This window comes from Triturus cristatus, chromosome 3_1, assembly GCF_964204655.1.
Source record: "Triturus cristatus chromosome 3_1, aTriCri1.1, whole genome shotgun sequence".
In the NCBI taxonomy this organism is placed as follows: Eukaryota; Metazoa; Chordata; class Amphibia; order Caudata; family Salamandridae; genus Triturus; species Triturus cristatus.
Window position 1 is genome coordinate 196,365,150 of NC_140583.1, and position 26,685 is coordinate 196,391,834.

General features: G+C 44.3%; 1 long non-coding RNA gene across 1 annotated transcript in view; it reads right to left on the reverse strand.

The window, feature by feature from the left end:
• LOC146859909 (uncharacterized) overlaps positions 1–26,685 on the reverse strand; it is a 170,038-nt gene that overhangs the window by 25,730 nt on the left and 117,623 nt on the right. The window contains exons 2-3 of the long non-coding RNA XR_014978738.1: positions 24,599–24,645; positions 23,938–24,005 (exon numbers count right to left, since the gene is read on the reverse strand). This is a non-coding gene — a long non-coding RNA (uncharacterized LOC146859909). The remainder of the gene's footprint in view (positions 1–23,937; positions 24,006–24,598; positions 24,646–26,685) is intronic.

A 26,685-nucleotide genomic window follows, 5' to 3' on the forward strand; every position in this document is an offset into this window, starting at 1 on the left:
CATGAAAAATCTTACAAGATGGAGCCAGAATATATCAGAAGGGAGACATGATAAACAAAACTGTATAATAGCCATGTGCCGAAAGATCCGTAAAGAAATAGAACGCCTACACGAAGAGAGATTAGAGACAGACGAGTTCGAACAAAACGAGGAAGAAGGGTCAGGACTGCCCACAGGACAGTCAGACACCATAGCCTATGTAGGTAGAGGAAGATCTTGTAATAGGAATCAGACTAGATATCATACTGACTCAATACATCCGACGTGTCCAGATAATAACAGGAATTTTCAAATACCTATAATTAATATAAGGTCTAACGAGCATTCGTTCCAAACCGCCGACAAACTACTCCGAGAACGAAGGGGTTATCATTTCCTCGATTCTATGGATGAACAAGATTTAGCCAGGGCAGCTGTTCATTGGGTGGACAGTCCCGGAAAATATAGTGATGAGACAGTAGTACGCACATTTTTGAATCTTACCCCAGATGAACAAAGGTTAGCTGGGATTTATATGATTCAACAACTCATTATACTATATCGGAGTCAGCATTCGGACCCTGGTCCCTTGCCTGACATACTGACTGAATTACTTATGAATAAATGGAGAGGTCCAGGTACTGAATTAATTAAAGAAATTCTAGAATCAAGAAAGCAGTATATTCTTTTTGTATGTTCAGAACATGTTCCATTGTCCGTCAAGGAAAGAACTACGTATCACATAGATAGACAGAATCCCTTACGAGAAGTGCACCCAATAAAGGGCGAGGACAATGAGTTTAAACGCGTATTTGTATATACGCCTATATCGAAAATAGAATTGTTAGAAATGAAGAAAGTAGTACCCAGTCATGACAAGGACCCAGCGGGGTTTCACCGAGAAATTAAAGACATGTTACTCATGGGAGAGTATACCTACCCCGACATTATGACAATATTAAAGGTGTTGATGCCTGCTGGCATTTATGAGAAACTCAAAGAAAAAGAGTGGGAGGTAGGTGATCAAAAGATAGAATGGTCAGCATTAGAAGCAGAAGAAAGGGCCCGAGGTCCAGGTTCGGGGCTTGGGGACAAAACTAAGGCATTACCAGGACTACTAGTACAGGTACTGCCACGTTTATTAACCACGAAAAAGGAAGATTGGGGTACAATTTCAGCCTGTAAACAGAAGCAAGATGAAGACACTAGTGATTACTATGCCCGTTTTGAAAAATGTTTTGGTATAAATAGTGGCATAAAAGCAAGTAGCGAATCATACCCACATCTGTTTGTAACAAAATTAGTAGAAAATGCTCTGCCCCCAGTAAAGAATAGAGTATTAAAATTCGAAAGTACCTGGCAAGGTAACACTCCAACACAAATGTTACAAATGTTACAGTACCACCACAATAGAATTAAAGAGGAACAAGAACATGAACACAGACGCATGAAAGACACAAAAATGAAAATGCTAGTTTCCCAGACAGTTCCAGCTGAAGGACATAAAAAGGGTATGACACATTCCGATTCAGCAGGACCTGTAAAAGGGACATGCAATTATTGTAAAAAGCCAGGCCATTACGTACACGATTGTCCAGTTTTAAAACATAATATCGCCATAGGTAAAACACAAGAAAGATCACGGCCACTCAGACAAGATCAGAATGAACAAGGAGCTATACAGCATGTCCAGGCCATGCCAGCCGCACAACAGCCAATACAGTTTGTGCCAGCTGCACCCCCATTGCCTGTTGCTGCCACACAAACAACAACACGACAAATGTATCAGACCGCACAGTATGAATATCCCGAGTATCAGCGTTACGCATGAACTAGCCTAGAGAGGGAAGTTGACTTACCCCTTATCGACATTCCTGTAGATCAAGAAGGACCTTATGTACATAGTAAATTATTAGGTCAAGATAGAAAATTTTTACTCGATACAGGGGCAAGTCGAACAACTATAAAACGTAGTGAAGTTCCAGGGGCACCCCTCTCAGGCTCACAGAATATTTCCCTTGGTTTTTCAGGAAAACCTATTGTTAATGAAGTGTCACAACCTCTTCCACTTACGATAGGACCTCTGACCCGAACTACAGATTTACTGCTTACTAAATCATGTCCAGAAAATTTATTAGGAATAAAAACGTTAAAAGCTCTAGGAGCTATAATATGTTGTTCTCCGGAAGGAGTAAGATTGTTTTTACGTGATTTTAAAGGTCACTATGTATCTAGAGACATGGATCCCCGACTGCAGACTTTACCTACACATCTATGGGCACAAGGCCCTACTGATGTTGGTTGCATGAATATTACACCATATCGAGTCACACTAAAGGCAGGAGTGGTGCTACCACGAATGCGACAATACAAGCTACCACCAGATGCTGTAGTGGCTTTACTACAAATCATTGACGAGCTCATTGCCCAAGGAGTAGTTGTGGAAACAGACTCCAATATATGTAATTCACCGATAATACCGATTCTTAAACGAACAGATCCGAAGGCCCCGCCAGTATATCGATTGGTTATTGATCTGCGCGAGTTAAACAAATGCATTGTGCCACAATTCCCTGTGGTCCCAGATATCTCGTCATTACTGACAGCTATTGATTCCGAAGCGACATTCTTCACTGTAATCGATCTCAAGAATGCCTTCTTCAGTGTCCCAATAGATCCGGAAAGCCAATATTTGTTCGGATTTAGTTTAAATGGACGTAGCTTTAAATTCTCACGCGCACCTCAAGGATTTACAGAAAGCCCCAGCATCTATAGCCAAGCACTGAAACGAGAACTTGACAGTATCCACATGCCAGTTAACACTGCTCTGCTTCAATACGTCGATGATCTGCTGATCACCGCAAGAAGTGAACCTGAATGTGAGAAAGCATCACTGACAGTTTTACAATTTCTAGCCGAAAAAGGGCAAAAGGTGTCCCCTTCTAAGCTGCAATTCTGTGTCCAGCGAGTTGTTTATCTTGGACACTCGCTGGACAAGGAGGGAAGGCAGCTTACACCCGACCGCATTCAGTTAATAGCTAACATGCCAATACCCAAGACACAAAAGGAGGTGCGGGCTTTCATAGGCCTCACTTCATATTGTAGACAGTGGATCCCGCAATATGCATTCCTAGCAAAACCACTCATTCTGTTGACAACACAGGAGGCAGCCACATCGACTGTTCTCCCTTGGACTCAAGAACATACACAAGCTTTTGAAAACCTAAAGAAAGCTTTATGTCAAGCACCAGTTTTAGCAACACCATGTTACAGAAAACAGTTTACACTCTTTGTTACAGAACGCGAAGGTACTGCTTTGTCAGTACTCACACAGGAACAAGCAGGAGCACACAAACCATGTGCTTATTTTTCTAGTACATTAGATCCCGTAGCTCAGGCTTTGCCTGCATGTCTGAAATCAGTGGCAGCAACAGCTTTAGCAATCAGACAAAGCGATGCCATAGTGTTAGGACATCCATTGACAGTTCAAGTACCACACGCAGTAGAGGTTCTTGTAAATAGAACACAAACACAACACTTGACCGTGGCACGACTTACAGGGTATGAACTTACATTGTTTCAGCCACATATAGAAATAAGACGCTGTAACACATTGAATCCTGCCACACTTTTACCAGTAATCGGAACAGACCCACTAGCCCATGACTGTATTGAAGTCATTACTGTAACGACAAAACCCAGACAAGACTTGACCGATGTTCCATTGTCAGATCCAGACTTGACATTTTATGTCGATGGTTCATGCATGAGAACAAGTACAGGAGAGTTAGTAGCCGCTTATGCAGTCACAACAGATACTGAAGTCATTGAAACTAATCGTATAAGTACTTTGTCAGCCCAAGCCGCAGAACTCATCGCTCTGACACAAGCCTGTATTCAAGCCACGAATAAAAAAGTCAATATATACACGGATTCACGTTATGCATTCGGAGTTGTACATGACTTCGGCGTGCTGTGGCGAGAGAGAGGTTATTTAACTTCCCACGGTGCCCACATTCAGCACGGACCCCTCATTCATGCATTATTAGATGCAATACATCTACCCACTGCAATATCAATTATGAAATGTAAAGCCCATACAAAGGTTACTGATACCATTTCCCAAGGCAATGATCTAGCCGACAGAACAGCTAAACTGACTGCTCAAACTCAAACCCCCGATATGACAAAGACAATAGTCCCGACACCGACACATTGTATGACAGTTAAAGATCCTACTCTTGACGTAATTGACATACAGACACATGCTACACCAGACGAAATAAAGAAATGGACTGAATTAGGAGGGATCCAAACGGACCAAGGATGGATGATGAAGGAAAGGTCTGTATGGTTCCTTCCTGATTCAATGGTCCAAGTTATAATTAACACTATACATAGTCCAGCACATCTAGGAGAAAAAGCTATGCTAGACAGCATTCAACACATTTGGTTCAATAAACATTTACGAGCAGCCGCAAAACAAAAGGTCCGTACCTGTATGATCTGTTGCCAGTTCAACCCAGGAAAAAGTGTTCCCGTAGAACAGGGTGGATTTCATCCTCCTGATCACCCTTTTGAAGTCCTACAGATGGATTATATCCAGATGGAACGATGTCGAGGATTCAAATATGTTCTCGTAGTTGTCTGCGCTCTGTCCCGTTGGACAGAGGCATACCCGGTTTCAGATTACACCGCCCCGACTACTGCCAAACAGTTGGTTCGAGAATTCTTCCCACGATACGGTTTACCACGTGTTGTCTACTCAGATAACGGCCAGCCGTTCTCATCCGAATTAATGAAACACGTTTCACTTCTGTTAGGATATCAGTGGAAATTCCACTGTGTTCGACATCCCGAGGCAGCAGGTCTCGTAGAAAGACATAACCAGATACTGAAAATCAGACTGTCCAAAATATGCAGAGAGAAAGGTGTCGACTGGGTAGTAGCATTACCAGTTGCACTCTTTTACATAAGAATGGTAGCACACTCTCGAACAGGGCTATCCCCGTATGAGGTGATCTTCGGTAGACCACCGAATATGTGGGGGACGCCTATACCACGCAAAATAACTGATATTGACTGTAATATGCTGACAGATTACTTGGCTTCCTTGATGTCTGCACTACAATCTTCTCGTTCACAGGTAGCTGCAGCCTTTCCCGACAACACTGAGGTGAAACCCCATGACGTTGTTCCGGGTAATCTTGTCTTTGTGAGGAATTTCGACAGAAAGACTCAACTGGAGCCCAGGTGGAAAGCACCCAAGTTGGTCCTGTTGACCACAAGAACAGCCGTGAAGATCGAGGGCCGCAAGGGCTGGATTCATTCAAGCCACATCAAGAAATTTCATGGACTACCTTCGGATATAAACATTGTGCCCTGCACTCCCTCACAGACTGATACAAAACTCCCTTTTGTTGAACCTAACAAATCTGAAAATTACAAACTGAAGCTTAGGCCCACCAAGTCGAGCAATTTGATTGTTTAAGTCCTCTCCAAGGTGAAGCGGTTGAATTGTCTCTGACATGTATCCCTTGGACCTAAGTAGAGGAAATACCGGAAAAATGTTGAAACGACAGGCGTATTGTAAATCACTGCGTAGCCACTGCATAGTGACATTATTAATTTTGTTTTTATTGAGTCTTTTAATAATCATTACAAGTATGTTGTTGCACATATATTACCCTATTTCTAGACATGTTTATAATGTGGCTGCTGAACATTCTTTTAGTGACTTACCTCCGCATGAATTGTCTTATAGACTTGCGCTGCGCAATAACACTTTCATTAGTATGTTACATCATTCCCATCAGACTAGTAACGCCACCAATTGTTGGGTGTGTGGCCGACTCCCTCCCTATCAGAACTATGAAGGAGTCCTGCCATTCTTTCCGCATCCATTTACACATAATGGCTCCTGTGGAGCATGGTTTAGTTTAATTAATTCCATAGACTCAGACACAGCAGTTTACCAAGATCATTGGGTATGGGGAAATCTGAACCTAGTTTTACTCAAGGTCTGCTACCCTGACAAGGAGGGTCGCCCCAAAAGAACAGGAACTGATCTAGAAAATGAAGTGTATGGATTAGGTAATTTTACACCTAATCTCATGATTCTAAATGTCGTATCCGAAGTTGAACTAGTCTTACCCACCATGTCAGTATTCCCAGCAAAAGGTGAATTATGTGTAAGAAAGGTTGGTTCCATACTTATGGGCCATAGTCAATGCACTACTACAGTAGAATTCAGTGATCAAGGCAAATCTTCATTCAGAGCTTCCCGCCACTCCTACTTTATATGTGGTCAGACTGCATATATGCGTCTACCTCTAGATTGGGATGGTACCTGCTACATTGCATTCCTTTTGCCACCTGTTTTCCTAGCTCCTCCTGATTATTATAGAAATATTCATTTAGTACACAACAGAGAACGGAGAGATCTCCCCATTGTCGATTACACTGAGACGGCATGGGACAAGTATGTAGATTTTAATAAAGGCATCTTTCCCTATATAGGTACTGTTACTAATAGTAAGCTAATACGTAGATTAACTAGAACCCTTGAAGCAGTAGTGAATGAAACTATTTCCGCCTTAGGCAATTTAACAGAAGAGCAGTCTGCTATGCGGATTGTTGTGCTTCAAAATCGTCTTGTCCTTGACGTCATCCTGGCTGATAGAGGCGGAGCTTGTAGGGTCATCAGATCAAGCTGCTGCGTATTCAAACCAGAAAATTCGCCATCCGTATATAAAGCCATCACTCGCCTTCATAAGATAGTAAGCCAGATACACCAGAACCCAGGCACTTGGACTTGGTCCAGTTGGTTTTGGAATACGGTATCAGCCTGGGGATGGAGAGTTCTATCCTTCCTAGGTATTGGCCTTCTCATACTATTCAGTTGCTGTCTATGCCTGCAATGTGGACCAGCGATTTGTGGTCTGTGTGCCACATCGTGCATCCCACATCAAGATTTTCATTCAAGATCCCGGAAGAAGAAAGAAGAACAAATGATGCTATATGAACAGATCAATGGATTGATGAAGATTGATATCTATTGAAGGGCAAGAAGGGGACAAGGAGGGAATGTGGAAATATGGATTTTCCTGGTCAGTTATGTCCCCTATCTTGGACCCCAACGGTTCTATGTGCATGTCGCAAGTACATGTATGTTCCCTCCAGTTCCAGTTTTGATGACGCAAACACATGTGCGTCCACCGTCAACATGTCCTCTGTCAGATCCGCCATGAATGGGCTGGATATTCCATTCCTAAATATGAAAGGCCACCGGCTTTATATGGTTCACTTATGCCATTTCACAGTCCAGGCAAGTAGGCCCTGATTCTGTCATCGAACTCCTCTTGCCTTCTGCCTCTGAAAGCTCCAGTTCAAGCCTGCATCTGTGACCATGAACTTTGTCTCATTCTCTGCGCGGCTCACGAAGCCTGACATCAGCCTATTCTCTGCCAAGAACTGTATTTCACCTTCGAATTATCTGCTTCCCCCTCAGCCGATGCATTCCTGCCTAGCAGCTTAAGTAAACATTCTTCCAGTTACCAAGCAAGAGGACCCATCTTCTCTGTCCTCATGCAAGTAAATCATAGCCCTGTTATCATGGAATATTCCTACCCCCTCGCATCTCATGTAGACACTTAGACGCTTGTACATGCACGCACAGTCAGTATAGAATAGATTCTGTCCGAAAGTCCTTCTTTTATGGATAACATAGTTCTTTAAACATAGGATGTTAGATATGATTTGGGATTAGGTTGACTTGACCCCCCAGACTTCTTGTCTCCACACGTAGAGCTAAATGTCAAGTCCCCGTCACCCCCTAGTTACACGTCAATTACACGTCAGACTGCTGCGCGCGCATCAATGCCAAGTATTATCTTATAGATCCACCTATGTATTTCATCATAACCAATCATGTTCCTTTTTACTCATTATTACACCCATTTTCGGTTACGCAAACCAAACGTCAATGTCCTTATCAATTGTTACGCCTACTGTATTCACTTCATTATGATGTATGTATTATAAAAGTTACTGCTTGTCAATAAAGTATGTACTTCACTTCCTGAACTCCCGTGGTGATGGAACTTGAAGCATCCGATTATAATCGCTTATTGGAATAAAGCCCATTCTGAAACTCTAATATCACGGATTCTGCCTCTCATTTTACTGAGCTACTTTATAATGTTTCTGTATCAAATTCAGTCCCGGTAAAGGAGAAATATTTCTCCAGGCTCCTCCTGGACCTCATGGCTGAAGAGTCAAGACCCCCGTCAACTCACCTGAAGCACTCCACATCTGTGGGCATTGGTCCATCCTGCCCTCGGTCACTGGCAAGTGACCCAGACTCTGTCCCCTCTGTTTTCAGGTTCCTTCTATCCTAGATCCAGGCTTGATTCTCTTCGGACACTTCTCCTCCTCACCGCAGAAGCACTTCTTCGCCAGCTGCCATTGAAATCGACGACGCGACCAGACACCAAAAGACACCTATGCACCCGGCTTCCCTGGGTGAAGTAACACGAGTACTCCAGTGCTTCCGTGGGTGCTAGAACTTCCTAAGTCCAAAAGGGTTTGGTCCTAACTCAATTCTAAGAGTCACTAATCTTAAAATTTCCAACCGCGACATTGCCCGTAGAAGCTAACGGAACCCCACGGTTGTGTATACACACTGCACACGCCCGCGTGGGTCCCCTGTATCACTACCTTGGGTGGTTCCTTTGTGGTCCCAGCGATTCTACAGGCTCTAGGCCTTGTGTCTAGTTCAGTCGTGGTTCTTATACCACTTTTTTGGTATATGGTTTGGTACGCCCCTAGGGCCCAAACGTGTATTTGTGCTATTACTGTTGATTGCTAACTTGTAAATTAAGTACTTAGAACTCCAGTCTCATAAATAGACTAGAGGGGTGTGTTTTATCTTCAATACATATATTTTAAATATATACCTGGTGTGGTTGACCTTTCATTTGGTCATTCAAGAGATTATAGACTGGTAAAACAAGCTGCTTTACATTCCTTCAAGACTTAGCCTGAAGGCTGCGCTCCATAGCTACCACTAGGATAGCTTTCAATAAAGGTTGTCTTTAACCTATAACCAAAAGGGGTTGTTTGGACTGATACAAGGTGCCCACTATAATTAGTGGACAGCATATATCAGGCCAACTTCTCACAGTTACCATGCAGCCAAGTGGCCACCAATGGCTGACACACTCAAAAATGACATGGGTAGGGACTGGAGCGGAAGTGGTCCTCGGAGGAGGGAGAAGGAGGTGATTAATGATGGGTGGGTAGGGTAAAATAGTTATGCACAATATATATGTTGTGCTTGCGAACTACTGTGAGTCAAGGGAGTATTCCATTCTGAAATACAAGTACAACTTCAAACCTTTGAATCAAAAGCCTTGCAAAAAACAGTCCTTGTTCTTCCCAGGGCTTTTTTAATGTATCATAGCATTGCTCTTCAAGCAATATTATTATTTTATTCTTAATCTTCTCCCTTGGCTTTGGTACTCTGGCACAGTTTGATTTTCTTTTATATTCTCTTCATCCAGTCTGACTCCGTTTTCACCTGCTATCTATACCAACCAGCATCTATCCATCAAAACATGGCTATCATAAACCGGCATTCACTGACAACATACATTTGTCATAGATATAACTAGCCACCACCCATGCGTCCTTGCTTGCCTTACAGTTTGACCCCTCAAACCCCCCAGAGGATTCAGACACCTATATTCATCCCGGGGCCCCTTCCTTCACCCATGGATCCTTATCTGCAAGACACACATGTTTTCGACTCATCTGACTCTTTGTCTTCGTCATAAAACTGTCTCTGCTGAGTTGAAGATAGATTTGAATAGGCCATTGGTTACTCAACCCCTGCCACTAATGCTAATGTTAAGTAAAGGGTGTCTTCTTCAACTGTTCTGTGTTCAAGACAACTTAGTTTCAGCAGAAGTACAGTGTAATAGTACTGAGTGTACACCCTTACAGCGAGTGTATTCATCATTCTCAATAAGTAAGGAATATGACTTACCAGCGCCCGCCACTGCTGCTGGCTCACCCCCTGTAGCTGCCGCATCCTCCGCTCCCTCCAAGTGGCATGGGCCTCACCGCTCGCCCCGGCACTGGTGGTCGGTATGCCTGGAAAAATCATTTCGCATTTTGTTAGATGTCATGTACGTCTCCCCTATTTATGTTTTTCATTAGCAAGGTTGAAAATACATAGTTAATAATACATACACCACACACATCACTATCTACAATTCGGATACTAGAGTAGAGTAGACAGTATGTCCTATCAAATAACAATATCCGGTTGGGCATTTTGTTGATGGCAATTTTTGCAAAGCCTCTCAAGAAGTGGACAACCCAAAGGACTGGACTCAGTGACAGTGACCTACTGGCCATCTCATTTTTTGGGGAAAAGAAGAAAGAGTAATGTAATGTAGTGCAATTGGGTATTTGTAAAGCGTGCGGCTACTCCCAGAGTGTCCCGGCGCTGAAGAACACTAAAACAGGCAGAGTATGCTCCCGGCAACTGACAAGTACTACTGTTGAAATAGCCAGGTTTTTATTTTCCTCCTGAGCGCAAATAGGTCAGATGTCTGTCTAAGAGAAGGTGGCAGACCGCTCCACAATCGGGATGCCACCACTTGAAAAGAGCGGGAACGGGAAAACCTAGGGATGGTCACCAGGTGCTGCATCGAGGACCTTAGGGTCCATCGAGGGGCATAGTGCAGAATCTCTTTTCTGATATGAGCCCCTGATTTATGTAGGGCCTTAAAGGCCAAGGTAAGAGCTTTAAACTGGACCCTCTTATGCACAGGAAGCCAATGAAGAGATTTTAAGTGGGGGGTCATATGAGCTCTGGGTCCTACCAGAAAAATAGCTCTGGCTGCCAAAATCTGGATCACCTGCAGGTGACCTAATAGATATTCCGGTATGCCTAAATATAAGACATTTGCGTAGTCCAGCCTTGATACATTCAGTGCCTGGACTACCATCTTTCTGAGGGGGATCGAGAGCAGGGGGCGAAAGTTTTTAAGCATTTTTAGAAGCCCAAAGCAGGTGCCGGGCACAGTTTAAATTTGGATCTTCATGGAAATGTCCGTATCCAGCTTCACCCTGAGGTGTTTTACGGTTGTGACTGAGGATGTCGGGTGGGACATGTCCAGTGGTCCCTACTGGTGCCACACCTCAATTGAATTGGAACCGAAAAAAATAATCTCCGTCTTTTTGGAATTACACTTTAATTGGTTCCATCTGAGGCAGGAGAACACCTCCGTTAGGCAGGTGTTTATCTCACTGCCTCTGAACACGGTGCCCTTCTCGCAGGTGAACAGAAGTTGCGTGTCTCGGCGTAAGATACAAATTTTGCGCCATATTCCTCTGCTAAGAGTGCAAGGGGGACCATATACACATTAAACAGGGCCAGACTTAAAATAGAGCCCTGGGGAACTCCAACTTAAAAAGGAAGTGTACCATTTGAGAACAGTGCCACCAATACCGCAATCCTGGAGTCTTTCCAGGAGTTGGTCATGGGCACGGTATCAAAGGCTGCGGAAAGGTCTAATAGCACCAGTACGGCATTGCCCCCACTATCCAAGGTAGCTTTAATAGTTTCAGATGCTTCTAGTAAGGCCATCTTGTTACTGAAGTTTGCCCTGAACCCTGACTGAATCAGATGTAATAAGTTATTAGCCTTCACATATGCCGTAGTGACTATGTTTACATATTTCTCCCAGACCTTGGAAAAGAATGGCTACAGTGAAATTGGCCTGTAATTAGCCGCTATCAGTGGGTCTGCTGTACGTGTTTTTTTAAGAGCGGGAGAATTCTTGTGTGTTTCCAGCTCTCGGGTATTATTCCCTCCGACAAGGAGGAGTTCAGAACCTGGTTGACCGCTGGGTTAATCACTTCAACAATTGACACCAGGACTCTCGCAGGACAAGGGTCCACGGGGCAACCGGATTTCAGAGCCTTCATTATCTCGAGGGATTTATCTAATGGGATAGGCGGGAGCTGTAAGAGAGACGCACCTAAATTAGGATTAACTCTAGGGGGAGCAGCTGTATTTTGCCCCTCTACCCGAGGCAGCTCCTTAAAAGAATCTTGGATGATTATAATCTTCTCGAAGAAATAGTGCACTAAACTATTAGTCCAGTCGCTGGTCAGGGTAAATGGGCTGTCCATAGCATTAGGGAATGTAAAGTCTTTAACGATTTTAAACAGTTCCTTACTCTTGTTCCCAGCCTGTTCAACTTTGGTGGATAGGAAGAGTTTCTTTTCATCACGGACCTTGGAGTAATGAACTTTCAAGGCCTGTTTATAAGTGGCTTTATCAGAGGGGTTAAAATTCTTCCGCCATACTCTCTCAAGACATTTACATGTGCTTTCACTTTTTGGAATGGCTCCGTAAACCATAGTGCCAAGGCCCTACTGGCATTTGCTACCCTGGTCATGGGAGGAGCTAGCTCCAAAGAGCGGAGCTGTAGCCAGTTCTCCAAGGAGAGTACATCACTCTCCAGCATTCCATTAAAAGGAATAGGATGAAGACTGAGTGCACTGTCCAGTGCCTCTACAGTGAGCTTATTAAACGGCCTGAAACTATAAGGACGGGGCCTGCAGTATGACAGAGGTCTGACAGATTCTTGAGGGACTCTGAAAGTAAGCAGAAAATGATCTGACCATATTATAGGAAGAGGCACTTCTATTACTATACTGGCCGTTGAAAAAATTCTGATCTAAAATGTGGCCTTTTTCATAAGTAGGAAGGAAGACATAGGGAGCCAGGTTGAAAATACCCAAAGATTTACACAGCCTGGAAGGCTCAGGTTCCGCAGGCTGATCCATATGGATATTAAAAACTCCAAGTACCAGGCAATGCCTGTATTTGGCAGCGATACAGGCTATAACATGACCAATTGACTCTAAGAATTTTCCGGCCGATCCCGGAGGTCAATAGATTACGACCCCAGCGATAGATTGGTGTGCTGACACAGTTAGAAGAAAAGCAAGGCCCTCAGCTCCCTCTATCTCTGCAATAGGGAGTAGAGAACAGGAATAAATATTTTTGAAAATTATAGCCATGCCCCGCCACTGCCACCCGGCCTGTCCTTTCTAAGAATCCGATACCCTGGGGGAATCGCACTAGCGATAGTGGGGTTGGAGCTGTCGTTTAACCAAGTTTCCGTAACAAACATAATGTCAGGCTTTAGGTCAGTAAAAGGTCGAAGTGCTGAAGCTCATGTTTTTTTAACAACCGGATATTTAGCAGGATTGCCTTCAAATGGCTCACTTCCCCTAAGGTCCGATCAGGTGGGCGCCATTATCAGATTTCTGTGGAGCCTCAGCTACCTTTGCGCTGAGGGAAGAGGTTGTTCATCCGCAAAGTTTGCAGCAGCTCACACACTTTCCGATGGCTAATAACTTAGATCTGCGATACCTTATGCAATGATTGAAGTCCGGCGAGTGCCCAGCAGCATTTCCGGCACCGGTCGCCTCTGGGAAGCTGATGGGCGCAGACGGGCTTGCCCGCTGTTTGCGTCTGCTTCGCGCTCACGCAGCGTTCCGTTTTATTTCCCCCAGTTTAACAACTAGACCACACAATATCAAAATGGCGGTTACAATGTGTCCGGTCTGACGCCAGGTAGAGTGTCCCACTCAGGGTTCGATTCTCACCACCCTCCGCAAATCAAATTCAAAGTGCAGTGTACTTTTCTATCTACTATTTAAAACAGCTAAAACACAACAAGGAGACGCTTTAAACAATTAATACAGAGTTAATGATTACAATTCGGTGCAAATTCGCCAAATAGTAGCTTAGACACGAGCATGCAAGCAGCTGACTGCTCTGTTACAGGGTGGCCAACTGGCCGCACATGAAGTCTCTCTTAGTTGGAAAATAATGGTGCCGTCCTCCTACTCTTCATACTTTCTTCCAGCCATGGTGCACAGTAATCAGTTGTTCAGTGTTCACCATCAACTGCTGCTACTAAAAAAAGTACTAGGCCTTTATTCAAAAAAGTAAAACACACCACTTTGGGGTGTACTGTCCAACGTGAGTGACCACCATTACTGATTGAGCATGATTAGACAATAAAAGAAACTAAAGCCTTCTCGTCACACAAACCTGCGGAGAATACCTTACTAGGGCATGCAATCTGCACAGCAGATTAGTGCTACTAGTACTAGTAGTAGTAGTAAGGAGTCCTTACTAGTACTAGTACCAGTAATAGCCTAGGACCAATGGGTTCTCTGATCTTACAGTACCACTACTAGGCAATCCATCAATAAGGGGAGAGGAAAAGCTGAGTAAAACCCAGAAGAAAGCAAGCTACAGACAGACTAATACAGATTCAGAGCAGAGGTAAGTCAGATGCAGTTTGATTTGATATAAAAAAAACAGACACTAAATGTTAGTACTAGTACTTAGTAGTAGGTAATGGAGGAAAAAAAACAAGAATTTAGAAACAGATAGATTGAAGAGGATTTTAGAATATTTTTTAATGAGGAAATGGAAATAATAGAGCGGTAACAGTTAGGGAAATATTAATATATAACAACACCAGGAGGAGGACTTACTGGGGCAAGCAGCAGAGCCATCTACGCCTGAGGCCGCTTCATGCTACTCCTGGGAGGGCCCTCAAGCTCCCGCACCCGCCGCACTGCCAGCTGACCCATTCTTCTTCTTTCCCCTGGATGCTGATCATGTAAGACATAATTAAAATGACAAAAAATAATTTGTGTTAAATACATAAATATAATTGCTCCAAAAATATTTTTAGAGACGAAACGGTAATTGAAATAACATTGACCTATCCTAAAGATTGACTTATTCGACTAGTAGTAATTGACAAGTATGTTTCACAGTTGAGTACCATCCGATCATTATTATTCTACAGTTAAATTCCGATTCCTGAATACTATTCCTAAACATACCTAGTCCGCTTATTCCAGACTTTGGAATGAATTGCAAAAAAATTATATTTACTTCTACTAAGTTCCGATTTCATGCCCAATCATCTCTGTCTCCAACTCGAACCCCCTTTGACGGGCCAATTACGAAGTCTGCATTTTTATTTAATGCATAGATGGACTCATACATATTGCATACACCATTGGTTGGTTGCTATTCTATTCACTCACTATATGATCGAACTACAAAAGGTTCTAATAGGACTGAAGTCATGTGAGAGGACGTATCACGCAGGCAGCTAAATTACCAAATAATACTAACTACTACCACTATCTTAGTGACAGGAGACAGGACAGCCTGACAGGACAAAGTAAAGGACTGGAATCGTTCCTATATGCATTACCTAACTTAAATTCTCTAACCTCTCTTACATAACCAGCACAAGAGAGCGCAAAGTTGCAATGCAAACCAGTACGATTAGTTATTAGCGCCGAGCATGAGCACCTGTCTGGAAGTAACAATCACATAATAATAAGATTTTTTAACATAAGTTACCTGCATGTAAGCAGAATATTAGTTTTTTGCGAAAAACATTATATTCGCAGTAACACAGAACAGAAGAACACAATAGTGATATAATTAATTTGTTACTCACCATGCCCTGGGACCTCAACACCTAGCAGGTCCAGCAGGTCCTGCTCCCGATCCAGGATGTCAGACCACTGGTGCATCAATTGGTTACAGGTGCGCTGGACCCCAGAGCATCAAAACACTGCCCGGCGCACCGTCTCCCACCGCAGGTGACGTTCCCGGAACCCGTACCGGACCCAGGCATGCCGCCTTCTGCCACAGTTAAGGGGATGTGGAGCTGGACAAAAAAAACAGTGCAACCACCTGTGCTTCACTGAGAAGGGCCCGTGGGTGCCCCTCTTGTGGGCACCACCTTCCGCAAGGAAGGCGGTTGCAGCTTTAACTCCTCTTCCCCTGGTCCTTGGTTTTCTTAAGGCTCTTTGCCATGGTTCTGAGTAGGCAGGTGAGGAAAAGAAAAGGTAGGAAGTAAGAAAGTAATAAAAAGAATGAAAAAAGGAATTCATAGAAAAAGAGTGAAAAACGCACAAAAAAACACACAAAAAGTAGGAAAAAAACAAAAATATAAAATCAGCAACATAGAGTGATAGCTAATTAAGTGAAAAGATCAAAAAAAGTTTCTAGAAAAAAAGGATTGCAAAGATACAGGGAGGATAGAAAAACATGCCCAGAACCATAGCAAAAAGTGAAAAAACAAGATGGCCGCACCCATTGGCGACCGCATTGTGAAGTTTGTGCGATATTTTCCCCTGAACACGCAAAAAGCGTCCCTGAACATGCAATGCCCGTTACCGAACAGGAAAAACGCATCGCGAATGGGAGGAACAAGCAACTCCGCGTCTTTGCGGAACTCCGCGTAGCTCAAGGAGTTTTTTTGCGGCTTCGCAGAAGTTTGTGTAGCGCCACTATGCAAACTCCGCCCAGAGTTAAAGAATAGCTGTAGAGACGATGCAGCTGAAAAGGTTCATTGAGAGGCTCCTGACATGGAGCATTTACTAATGGATTAGAGATCTGTGTTTTTATTCATCCCTGGAGATTGCTGCAGCTATAGAGAGGACATTGAGGTGAAGCACTACCAGAGGAGGAGCAAGCAACATGGAGAGGGCTATAGAAGGAGGTGTGGGAGGCCTGCCCCTCGTCTTCCGACTCCACAATCAGAGGAGAGGGTGATTACTGCCTTTAGGGGGTGATCACAGAATGGTGTAGCACAGCACCACTGTCTACCCCCTGCAGACTTACAGCCGCTGTGAGCCATGCCTGAGTCGCTGGGGGGGGGGGGCAGAGCCCTGCACCATATCCCATAAGCTTCTGGATGTCGCTTTCCCATTAACGGTACTGAACGCCTACATCTGCCAATTGCCTGGAGGTCCTGCAAAGGTGGCTTTGACTCATCACCATCACTGCCTGTTGGGGGCTTCAGCAGAGAGAAACAGCAACCATGGATATCTGTGATAAGCCAGTGCCCTTGGCTTTGGCAGACACTTTGACCCCTCAACCTTCTCCACCACTACCTAAACTGGCTAAAGCGGTCCCACAGTAGGGTGTTAGGCAGCAGCAGGTAACGAGGTGGCAGCTTAGTGACTGTCACTGGAGTGTTTAGCTAGGGGGAAGTGGAGACCGTCTGGTCAGGATCAGGCACGGTCTGCATGCCCTCTGGGGGCTCCCCTGAACCTGCATTCAACTGAGAGCCAACAAACGGAATCACCACACCATTATTCCATAATACTGCCGTCTTCAGCTGTAACTACCCAGAATTTCCTTGAATAATCTCTCACACAGTGCCTGGGAACAACAGCTAATAATGCATCTGCCTAGTGCAGGACGTCCTCTCCAAGTCGCATGCTCGTGCCCTTCCCATCTGTCCTGGCTACGATCCACAGGACAAGACTGGGACAGTAATGCGACACTACTACCGTTTCATCCTTGCCATTCTAGCCATGCTAGCTCAACCCTGCTCAACCTACTCAAGTAAGAACCCATGCAAAGCTCATGGACTATGCCCAAAAGAAAAGCCTTACCTCGGAAAAAGGGAAGCACCCTCCTAGCTGACTCCTCTTCACTCCTCAGGAGTCTGATCTCAGTGCCCCCTTTCCTACCGCACCAGCAGACCATCCGAGGGGTTGATTAGTGAATACTTCAGCAAGGTTCCACCTCAGGTGAATCAATCACCGCTCTCACCGGTCCTCTGGACTTAGTGGTGCTTGATAAGTCCTTAAACACTGCAAACAATATAAACAGAGACTCAACTTCAGCTAGACCAACACTTCGTAGGTCTCCTTCCTGCCCACAACTACGCCAGGAGGAAAATGGCAACATGAAGGTTTCTCCATTCCTCCTCCTTTCCCCTGACCACAATGCTGCACTGAAACAGTTAACTGCAACTGAAAGCCCAGAAATAAAGGGAGACAATCATCCTCTCAGCTCGGGAGGGCCAACATCTTTCCGAAGCTCATGTACGGTAAAGTAATCACCAAGGGGCATTCAAGTACAACTGCTTCTCAGCCAATATCCCAGAAAACATCATTGAGCAGTCAGCTAGGAAGAAACACCCCCTAGACAAATTTTACTCAGTCCACCATGAAGAAGCCCAGGAGGGAATTATATCAGACCTGGAGCTAGGTAGTCTATCCAACCACTTTCTAGCCATGCTGGAAGCCCAGGTCCAAGCTTCACTGGCACAAACACTAGCACTTTGAAAAAAGCTACAAAACAGTTCCATCAGCCCAATTCAGGTAGGGGGTAATGCAGCCCCTCCACTGGGCCCCCGAGCCCTTCCTCAGTTTCAATGGCCTCTTTACACATCAAAAAGAACAAATGATGGACGGAAAGCTGACTCAATTGAAAATTCATCCCCCGTTCACAGATCTGGATTAAATCTATCATTTTTTTGCATGCCACATCATTCCAGTTTAGACCCAGCCATATGGAAATCAGTCTTGACGCTGTTCCCCATGAGAACAGTCCAGCCCAAACTGCCATGTCAGATCCTTCCTGGACCAGAAATAAGCATCCTAAAACTGGTTTCGGGTTTCACCCCTCATCAACCAGGGTAGCTTGAATCTGGTAGTGTAGCGAGCACAAGACCCACGTCTGGGCATACCCGTCCCACTTAATGGGTGATGCCCCGAAACCAGTCCCAGGATGCTTGTTTCTGGTCCAGGGAGTACCTGGCTTGGCAGTTCAGGCTGGACTGCTCCCACGAGGGATCTGGTCAAGACTGATTTGCAATTGGCTTGGTCTAAACTGGGGTGACATGGTGAAAAAAGTATGATGGCCAGGTCCCTCTTATGGCAATCCCAAAAGATGAAACTCCAGATAGACCTAAACCAATCTATCGCCTCAAGCTTTTTGGACTTGGGATTCAGATAGATTAACCTCCTTAGAAAACCTCACCACATCTGCAGAAGACAAAACATGGCCATGCTCCCCATTGATCAACAAATTAAGCACTCTCCCTGAAATAGTATGCTCCCTCGTAAACATATTCAAGAGCAATGCCTGCTGTACTGGATCAGCTACAAACAATCTACAACTGGGAAAAACTGCTACACCTAAATCAACTGACAATCACGGTGTCTCTCTAGCCACAACAAGGGGAACAATGCCCCCCCTCAAAACTAGGCCCGAACTTGCCATCAAACAGTCAACACATGTCCCCTGTTTCACTGCAGAAGTACCCTCCTCGAGTTTGACTTAAGAAAGCTGACCAGGCCAACATTGCTGCACTGTGGTCTTTTCTTCCCTAAGCTTGACCGATTAAGATGAACCCATCTCACAAAGGGACCTTCAACTCCATCTCCCTCCCCAAAAAATTCTATCTTCTCATGAAGGGCAAAAAAGAAACATAAAAAACAGTAAAAAAATGTCTTGCAAAAAGGAACCGTTTGATTTTGGGCATCGTTAACTCTTATAAGGTGGATCAAGAACAGGGGCCTACAAAGCCTTTTCTCATGTTCAACCTAACCTCTAAACCAATTACATTAACTGTGAAGCATCAAACAATGCTGCAAACCATCCCCCCCAATAATTATCTGCAGCTGTAGAAGGGATGTTGTGTGCTCAGTCACCCAAGACAATCATACAGAAATCCTGGGTCGCAAAAGCTTCTACACCTGCCACCCAGTCAATAAAATCAAACAAGGAGAGCCCGACAGGGATTTGTAAACTGAGACGCACACTGGTAACAAACGGAAATCCTCTTACCCCATGTACAACACAGGTGGGACAGTGCACAGAGGATGTACCCTTGACCTTTCCAACTAGTGCACCAAACAACCTCATAAAAATGTCCATACAAGGGACAAATCGGACTAATTCATTAAACCGCAAATACCAGGCTTTTGGGGGCTTCACTCCTAGAGTGGTACCTGAAAAACAAACAGCAAACATAAGCACCAACACAATACCGCTACACATCGAACAAACTAAAATAACAACTGTCAAAGATCTCCTCACTTTCGTAAGTAGTGACTAAAAAAACTCTTTGGCCCAACCAACCACTGCCAAATAATCTAGACTAGGGGGCACTCCAAGCCAGCTTAAATGAAAAACCTCAACAGGCTCAACCAACCATCCATAGTAACCTTCACATCCAGATGCCCAATGGGCAGAGATGGATTGATGCTACAAGTAAGCTCTCACTCAATCAGAAGAGCCACCTTTCCAGAGAACTGAGGCACCTATATTCTCACCCTCTCAGTATCCCACAGCCCATAACCCATGCAAGCACCTTGGTACAGTACGAACTGGCGTTAATCCCACATTACACCCGAAAGGGTTCGCAAACATGCATAACAGGTGCAACCTCTTACATTTATTCAAACATATCTCAGCTCTGCAGGTGCTGACCTAACATCCGTAAAGTTTACTTGAATTCCAGAAAAAGGAACCTTGGAGGCCACCATAAATACCTGGTTAAGAGATAGCATTAGGGCCATCATCTTCGGTGAAGCAAGGAATTTCGAGGATTGGGGCATTGAGCTCTTAAAGCCACACCCGCCGAAATATCCTCACATGTTGCTAGAGTAGGAACATCCGAGGCCTCATAGAAATGTGCTGAGGGGCGTGTGGGGCGCCACCCATGTCTGGCTCTTGAGTACGTTAAAAGATGAAAACTACATCCAAGTTTCATGCGCCCACAATCAAAGATGGGTAAGATGCACGACAAGCAGCAGTAGCAACTTCAATGGGTGGAGCCAGTCAGGTAACCAAAACAGAGACATCATAGAGAACTGCTCCTAGCTCGAACCCCCAAATACAACTTGGAATGTGGTGGGTCTCAGATCAGCTTTATCGTCCAAACAGATGGTGACCTACATGGACAGAACTGATATCCTTTTCCTGCAGGAGACATGGGAACTCACCCCATCAGTACTATATGGCTAATATGAACTCTTCAAACACAGCAAAATGTACTATTCTTTTTTTCCTACCATCCGGGGGCCTCTCAATTTCTGTAAAGGGCTCCTGAAAGATCAAGGCAGTGCCTCTAAACCTAAATTCCCCAGCCTAGCAAGCAGTAATAATCTGAGGTACATCAACTAACTGCAAAGATATCCCTGTGTTACTAGTAATAAACTGCTACCACAATGCAACCTCAACATTAAAATTGTCTGCTATACCAGTCCTATACAATAGTCTGGAGGACCTCTTCTTGGAGGTTGCCACGCATGAGATTCTGCTAGTGGGAGACTTCAACATCAGGGCTTTGGGGCGCACCGATAACTCAGCCTTAAAAACTAAAGAACAGGTAAAAATGAACAATCTCTTGACAACCTAAAAACTATTTTTTGCTGAACAAATTTTCAAGGAACAAGACCCTCACTCCCAGTTCACTGCTACGTTCAAAGGGATCTCTGCTATTGCTGTCTGGCATCCAACCTACCATCAATGACATAGTCAACTTGTCACTCAGCTCCGGATCTGTCCGTCGCATATGGAAAAAGGGTGTTGTCAAACCACTCATGAAGAAGACTAACAAATCCCCAGTGGACTTGACCAATCTCCGCCCAATCACCCTTCTCCCTGCCTTGGGAAAAATCACTGAACAGTTAGTTTATAAAGAACTCAAAATCTACCTGGAAACCCATAATATACTTCACCCTCAACAATCTGGTTTCCGGCCTAAACACTCAACTGAAACAGCTCTGATCGAACTGACTGACACAATTAAAACGCTGCAAGATCAGAGAAAGAAAGCCATTCTGATACTTCTCGACCTCACGGCAGCGTTCGACACCATATCACACTCTATCTTGATCAACAGACTGATGGCTATAGGGATCTCAGACACAGCCCTATCATGGATAGGATCATTCCTCAGCGATAGGTCCCAAACCGTCGCCCTTGGTCCTTTTCAATCTAAGGAGAAAAAGGTCTCCTCTGGAGTACCCCAAGGGTCCATCCTGAGTCCCCTCCTTTTTAATATTTACCTCATTCCCCTCATTACCTTGATTGAATCTTTCGGCATACCCGTCACCTCGTATGCCGATGATACTCAGTTGATTGTACCCCTTGAGGACAACTCAAATAAAGCTGAGCTTAATCTTAAAAACTGCTTAACTGCGGTCTTCCAGTGGATGGACACTAACCACCTCCGATGTAACTCTAGTAAAACAGAGATCCTCCCCTTCGGAAAGAACACCTCCTTCTGCCCAGCCCTCTGGTGGCCGCATAACTCTGTTGCCCCTCCTCAAACTGTCACAACAGCTAGAAACCTTGGTGTAGTATTTGGCGCAGATCTATCATTCGACCAACACGCCAGGACGGTTGCCGGCAGATGCTTCGGTATAATTAAATCTTTCAGAAAGTTCTTCGACTTTCTCCCTCTTGAGGCCAGGAAAACTGTAACAGTAGCCCTCGTAATCTTGCGCATTGACTACTGTAACGGCCTCCTGGCTGGGACCAAAAAATCCACTCTGACCAAACTCCAAAGCGTCCTCCATACTGCTGCCCGCCTGGTCCTAAAATTACCCCGCAAATCCTCAATCTCTGTAGCCCTAAAAACACTGCATTGGCTACCCCTCCATAAAAGAATACTTTTCAAAATTCTTACTGTTGCCTTTCGGGCTTTTAACAACACTGGTCCTAAATACTTAACCAGACGCTTTCTACACTACAACCCGAGTCGCTCCCTTTGTTCTGCCCATGACAATCTCATGTCCTCCGCCAGGTACAACTTAAAGTCAAAAGGTGGAAAAACTTTAAGCTCCCTGGCCATCAAAGCTTGGAACAGCATGCCTAAATACCTGAGACAACAGACCTTAGAGAAGCCTTTCAGAAAACTTCTCAAAACTTGGATCTTTAACCTCCCCGACGACTGGACTAAAGCCGCCATCTAGCCTCCCTCGCACCTACCTTTGACCGGGCATCCAGGTTTTTCAGCGCCATGATGCTCCCTCCGGAGCGAACGTTGCGCTTTATAAATACCCCCTCAAATATCAAATATCAAACCACGGAATCTCCTTATAGTCATGAAATGGCGATGCAGCGACACCACTGTTTCAGAAGTAAAACCATTCGCTGTATCTCACAAGAAGTGTCCTGGTGATGCTCCAATGGTGCTAGGGTGCAGAAAGTCTGACAGTCAGACGGGCTGCCCCAAATATGTCACTTAAAAGTACACAAAAAGTGATGGATGGAATACTTAAATTAATATCAGCCACTGGAAATTGTGCAGGGCCATATCCCAGTCAATCATTAGTTAGTACACCATGCCACCTCAGGATTCTGGTTCAGGGAGGATATAGCATGCCAGATTTGACTGGACTGTTCCTGTTGGAGTAGAGTCAAAACTGATTAGCATATGGGTCCAAACCAAGGTGGTATGGTTTGTAAAATAGCGATGGACTGGGATGCGATCCCAAGTAATTACCAGTGACTGAGATTAATGCAAGCATTCCATCAATATATTTTTGTATACTTCAAAGCAGGATTGTGGCCAGAGAGATCTCTGGTGAGCACCAGAGCCCGGACTAAGGCCTTTGAAGCTTTGTTCTCCTCTGCCTCCATCTTTAATTTAGCCATCTACAGCTTAAATTCTCTCTCTTTCCCCCGCTCTGCCAGTTCCTCTGGGGACAGGTCGCAGCAAGAGGCACAGCTCCGTGGCATGGCAGGAAGCTCCAGGTAGGAGGTCAACACCTCTGCTTTTAATGCAGGTGGTTCCTCAGAAGGGTTCTGTCAGGGCTCACGGGAGGTTTCCTCCTCGCAGCCCTGTTGTGGCCCTTACATCCATTCCTTCCCCACAACATCCCAACCCTGAGACTCGTTGTGCCTGGAGTTGGCGAGTGTGCTGGCAACGTTGGACATCTAAGATGGCCTCCAGCGCACTCGCCGTTTAGCGGTCTAGTCTCGCCACCCTGTTTTGAAGAGCTCAGGTGAAGCGCGCACCAACGTTCTAAGGCACACTTCACCGAGAGCTTGACCTGGTTTGAACCTACCTTTGTCGTCGTGAAGTAGTTAGTCAGGAAGGCATCTGAGTGGCGTCGGTTCTTCAGTGTCGGGTTATCTAAAGCCAAGAAATCACCAGGTTAGTGTACTCTTCAGCGCATGCTCTTCAGAGTCTCAGACGACAGTGCGCAAGTCAAAAAGAGTAGTGGCTCAGGCAGAGATTGACCGCAGAAATAATTAGCAAAGAAGCTTACGGAGTAGGAGCCGCTTAAAAGTAAACATTGAAAGAATTCAGCCACGAGTTCTGTTAATTAAATATTATTATTCTCACCAGAATATTCTCCCTAAGGATATTTCCATAGTAACGATCAGCGAATAAAAAAATATACGGAAGCTAATGTCTAGCAATGCATGACACAGAAAGTCGAAATAATTCGTTTAAAAGAGAGAGTATTGTACGGACTTGCAATTCATATACAGCGTGCGAGCATTAAGCAAAAGACTCTCAGCGATAATATATTGACGAGGAAGCAGTTGGCATAGTGTTCGAGGTTATCATTAAGAACCAAATAATTAACCTTCCTATGTATCTTACTTACATGATATTATTCAAAAAGACGATTTAAAACAAAGTCTAGCTTTGTACAAGTAAGTCAATGAGAGGGAAACTAGCAAATCCAAAATAATAAGTAATCAAGAACATACACTTACCTTGTCTTTCCTTTTCTGTGAAGTAGTGGCCAGAAATCTTGCATCACCTGAGAACAAAAGAAAAGAAGTAAAAATCAATAAATACATTCAACTAATACATATCACAGAAGAGAGGCAACATTAGGGGTGACGTATGTTTATAAAAAAGAAAAGGTTTGGGCCTGGTAAGAGGTTTATCTTGCCAGGGTCAAAATGGCAGTAAATTTGCACACACAGGTTCTGCAGTGGCAGGCCTGAGCCGAGGCTAGAGGGCTATGTAAATGGGTGGCACAAGAGGTGCTGCAGGTCTACTAGTAATTTACTGGCTCTGGGCACATGTAGTGCACTTTACTATGGACTTGTAGGTAAATGAAATACGGCAATTGGGGATGATCCAATTTTACCATGTTTAGGGGAAGAGTGCAAGCACTTTAGTACTAGTTAGCAATGGTAAAGTGCACAGAGTCCTTAAGCCAGCAAAATCAAGTAAGAAAAGTGGAGGTAGTAGGCAAAAAGTCAGAGGGAAGCCACCCTAAGGATGTCAGGTCTAACTGGATATATGATATACCTCTCTACAAGGGACTTAGAAGTAAATTAAATATGCCAATTGGGTATAAGTCAATGTAACCACGTTGTAAGGGAGTGAGCCCAAGCACTTTAAGACAGGTTAGCGGTTGTAAAGTACACATAGGCTCAAGGCCATCAAAAATAAGTTCAGCAAACTGAAGCAGGAGAGGCTAAATGTTTGGGGGTAGACCATCCTAAGGCTGACATGCCTAAGACATTCACTGTATAAAAAAACTATGAAAAGTCAATTCTTTCAATTTCAGTGAAGTGTACAAATTAGCCTACCCAGGCCACTTTCTACATGTCTGGGCCTAAGGAAAGTTGGCTGCTTATGGCAAAGGAATTACAGCCAGGGATGCAAAAGAGAAAAATGAATGTAAAATTAATTGCTTTTTGATTAGTCACGCTTAAGGTGATGGAAATCTTAATGGATTATTCATATCCCACATAAATTATACATTTCAATTAGGCCCTTATTAGCTGTGTCAAATTTCTGAATGTAACCTGATGCCAGGACATGCAGTTGTTCTCCCATACCTTCAAGTGTACAACTGTGATTGCTTGTGCACAAGAAGAAATTTTGCAAACTTTTGGAAACCTTTGCTGCAAAGCTTCAGCATGATCTGCTGCGGAATACATCAGATCAGCTGGTTCATGGTGTTGAATTGAATTTCAGCAGTGCTCCACTCCAAGTTCCCAGCACCTTCTAACAGTAGACTAAGTTTAGGAGAGAAAATTTCAGAGAGCCAGAGATCCTGCAGGAGCAAACTTTTAGAAGTATCCTGCCTTCCATTCCACAGTGACACTACAATTTCAACAGCAGCCTACTCAGAGGATTTTTCTTCTCAAAAAGTTAGAAAACCCCTTTGTGTATTGGGAAATTTTAATAGTTTTTTAAAAAAGTGACTAAGGCCCTGATTAGAATTTCGGTCGGAGTTGCCTCCGACCGACATCGCTGCAAAATGATAACCAACCAGCCTCTGGTCGGCAGTTCCAACTGCATTATTTGGATGCGACCACACATGGTGCAGATGTAAACTTCAATTTTTCAATGGGAGCTTGTGAGACGGGTGGAAACCGACGGCAGCACTAGCTCCCATAGAGAAATGAAAGTTTCTGTAAATCCCTGCTTACATATAGGGAGCTGAAAAACCCTCCGCCTAGATTCACCTGCTGCAAACATGTTGTTCTATTATAATTATTTGAAGGTTTTATATAGTGCGAACAAGACCCTAGCAGGTATCAGAGCGCTTTACATGTCAGATGTAGGAAAAAGAATAGACATAGCAAACACAGTTATAGGTGATTCAGATATACGATAATCAAAAAGGTAAAAACTAGCAATTAAATTACGGAGCTCAATAAAACTCCTGGTCTAGGTCTGGAACCAGCCAATGCTATGAAATGGCCCCCCATTGATATAGAGGCCTGTGTCCAATGTGGACAATATGTTTGCCTGTTTGGAATTTACAATTCTTAAAGCAGTTCCCCGGACACAGACCTTTCCTAGAAGTAAAGTGTGGGATTTCAATTTACTGAGA